The sequence below is a fragment of the Megalops cyprinoides genome, chromosome 13, assembly GCF_013368585.1.
Source record: "Megalops cyprinoides isolate fMegCyp1 chromosome 13, fMegCyp1.pri, whole genome shotgun sequence".
NCBI lineage: Eukaryota > Metazoa > Chordata > Actinopteri > Elopiformes > Megalopidae > Megalops > Megalops cyprinoides.
The window spans coordinates 12,959,099-12,963,027 of NC_050595.1; positions in this window are offsets into that span (position 1 = coordinate 12,959,099).

Consider the following 3,929-nt stretch of genomic DNA (forward strand, 5'->3'; position numbering starts at 1 on the left):
CCTTGACCCTTTGTACCCTTTTTCTAATTCATGCATTTGTGTTACTTTACCTCCAACTTCTGTAGAATGCTCTTTAGTCTTCCTTTTACACCTTTTGTTCAGATTCACAGCCTGACTAATGATCCTTAAATGGAGTGGAGTTTTTATCCAGAAAATGTGCCAGTTACTTTAAAGGTTCACATGTAGAGGCCAATGGTCAATTGTCCTCATTTTTTTCCTGTCTAAACTTGGAGCATCCAGAACATAGAGGTTGAATACCTATGCAAACAGCATATTTCAGTTTAATTTTTCTTAATATAGTCTAACAAAGCCAATATCACCTTAAAATTACTCATCTTGAGTTCGTGTTTTTAAATAAAATACCACACAGAACAAAATCTCAATGTATCTTCCGTAAAGCTGTAAAATGTGAATTGATCAAGAATCCGAATACTTTCACAAGGTACTGCATTGCTTCCCTCTGGTGCTGGTGATATCACTAGTCCCCCTGATGAAATGTCTCTCTCTCTTTCACATGCTCTCCATGTATTGTTACAGTAGGCTTTGGTGTCTCTGTTCTCACTGAATGCTTATCTTTCACCCATTTCCTTGCACCTCCTCCTTCACTTATTCTTATTTTATCATCTACCTCCCCATTTGTAATAATTGCATTCCAGTTTCAGGAATCATTTGCCTTTCCTACTGGCAACTGACTGATCCATAGTTCAGCTATTTTATGTCTCATTTATCTAGAGTGAGTTTAGATTTGAATGTGATTCTCATACCAGGCATTAATCACTGAAGCTCCTGGCAGGTAAAATACCTAGAAAGCTAATGCAGCAGAACTATGTGCTTGAAAAGAAGCAAAACAGTTTTTAAAAAGTATTTTTAAAGCTAGACATAACCTACAAACCTCCCCCACCCCTGACCATATTCTCTCTCCTGGTTTTACAATCCACCTTGTTTATAGCACCTGGTGGGAGTGGCTAATCAATTAAGCATTTAACAAATTATCCAATGCCGGCACAGCTTTTCACTCACCACACATTCTCATGCTTCCAAACTGACAAAGGTGAAACTGATGACAAAAAAGCTTATTTACTACAAGGTTTGTATACTTTACATTTGGGGCCCTGAAAACACACAAATACATATGCATACACTAAAAACAGGAAGGAAAATGTCCATGGAGGAGATGACATTTTCACATTCCATGTTTGAAGAATTTGGAAAGGACACATCTCAGATTAAAAACATTATACAAAACATGAATGTTCATTTAGTTTGGTACCATTTGGTACTCCACTTTTAATAGTCCAAATGGTCCAGGATTTTTACACTGTGTATGTTAACATGAAACCTATTGCTTTTACATTTACATTTAATCACTTGGCAGACGCTTTTATCCAAAGCGACTTACATAGGTTACCGTTGCAATGTTATCCATTTATACAGCTGGATATTTACTGAGGCAATTGTGGGTTAAGTACCTTGCCCAAGGGTACAGCAGCGTCCCAGCGGTTACCAGTCCTGCTCCTTAACCACTACACTGCCACCCATACATAAACAGCGCACCTGCAACACTACTAGCAGTATTAGCATGCTGTTGTGGATGTATGGATTGCACTCTGTACATGCTGATTCATCCCCTGAGCGCAATTATTTCTCAAATAAATTTATTCCAATATATCTGAATACATGAGGACATCATTGTCAATCACATTAATTTCAACTCGTTTAAAACATTATGGAATTATTCTTATATTGCAAACTTCATACATGTACAACCTCAGCTTGGCAGTATGGAAAAAAGTTCTCTTTGCATCAAGCCTCAGGCAACTTTTCAACCTCCACTGTGTTGTTTTGTTTTGATGTACTGTATGTCATCTTCCAGAGCCCAGAAGTAAATCTGAAGAAGAAGGCCAGCAGCAAAGTTTTGCACATCAGTCAGTAACACCCTATTCTGAGAAGGGGGCTTTGTTTTTTATTGACAGGAGGGAAGAAGGAATGTGCTGAATGAGCCACAGTTGCCAAAATAAGCAGTTCTGAACTGTAGACCTGGTCATGTTGAGGTCACAGTGTAAAGACACTACTCTAATCCTAGTTTATTTAACTCTATCCCACCACCACAAAAGCATGGAGAGGCTCAATGCAGTACTTTTTATCCATTTGTGTGTATGTGTTTGTGTGTATGTATGAATGCATGCATGTGTATGTGTATGTGCATGCATGTTTTGCATTCCTGTGTATGTATATGCTTGCATGTGTGTCTGCATACATATGTGTACATGCATGAATGTGTATGAGTGTGTATGCATGTGTGCTCATGTGCAGGTTTTGTAAATATATCACTCTTCATTTGTTTTCCATTATCTTCATTTGTTTTTCTTTATCCAACCCTTTTTCCTGATATAATCAAAACAACCAGGCATTGGACAAAAGAAATGCCCCTTCCACCCCTTGTGAAATCCATTCACCTCATCAGATATCATTCATGTTATGTTCAGGCAGTGTGAAGAAGGTCACCTGGACAAGAAGTCCTACCTCCTTAGAATTTCCACAAAAGCTGTTGAACAATGAGACATCCTGGCAGCATCAACCCTATTGTTGTTTTTCTGTGGCGTGCCAGTATGAAAGAGTGTTTTATTCATGGGAAGGCCGCCGTGTTTGCAGTATTACACCAACGTGACCTTTAAAACCCTTTCAGGAAAGTCTTGAAGGAATATTCCGCATGTTCAGAATATTCAGTGAAGTTCACATTCAATTTTCCAGTGTTCTACCCACAAAACTACCTTAAACGGGATTTTAATGGAGTGAAAGAGGATTCAATCCCATTTTCATTATTCACCATTGTCAGAGTCATTAAGATGTAATGTGTATAAGCATGTTTTGCATGAATCCTTTGGGGTTTCTGCTAAACCTCTATATACTATTGGAATTTTAGCAGACGCTCTTATTCAGAGCAACTTACATCAATTACACGTTTTTACAATGTTATCCATTTACACAGCTGGATATTATACTGAAGCAATTGTGAGTTAAGCACTGTGCCCAAGGGTACAGCAGCAGTGCCCCGGTGCGAACCGGGAACCAGCAACCTTTCAGTTCCAAGCTGTACTCCTTACTGTTACACCACACTGCTGCATATGCATAAAGTCATGGAACTGTTCCGTGTCAGTGGTTACAAAGCCACATGCTTATCAGCAAGGATATAGATGCAAAGCATAGAATTTCTTCTACACGAATTAAGTTTGACATCAAAATTTAACTCTGTTATTAGAAAGAGGTTATGCTTTAAAACCGTTTGGGTGTTTAAAACTGATTCACAAGCTATAAATTGTACTTGATTTCTCGAATGCGTGTCCATGATTATTTCAATTTTGTGCAACATTAATTATGGTCACTAGGTGGCGACATTGCCTGAATCCTTAAAGATTCGACTTGATTCTTGAGACCTTCGTATGACTGATCTTCACAGAAATACATCTCCTCAGTCGTTTATCTGCGGCTAGTGTATAAACACTAAGAACAAGTATATTTAAAATTTTATCTGGTCTATCTTTTAAAGAGATAGTAATATGTATGTTTCTCACGCAGAAGAATTACGCAAAATAATGGCGCTATTTTATTTTTTGTATAATGGTAAAAAAAAGAATGCTTCAGTACATGTGTGGATGCCTGAAAGATTGAGAGAAACAAATTACTAAAAATAAACTCCTGCTCTCGCACCCGGCTGCTTCAGATTTGAGAGCCTGGAGAGACTTGGTCCCATCCTTCATTCGGTTTCCATAGTACCGCCCCCGAGAGGCTTGTAAGAGGCCTTTAATGTAACACTGATATCCACCAAAGGAAAAAAAAAGATTGGAAAAAGTTGAGAAGCTGGAGCAATCTCTATATTTCAATACACAGTGGGGGAGTTCACTGGGCTGCGGCCGGGTTGTGCAGTCAAA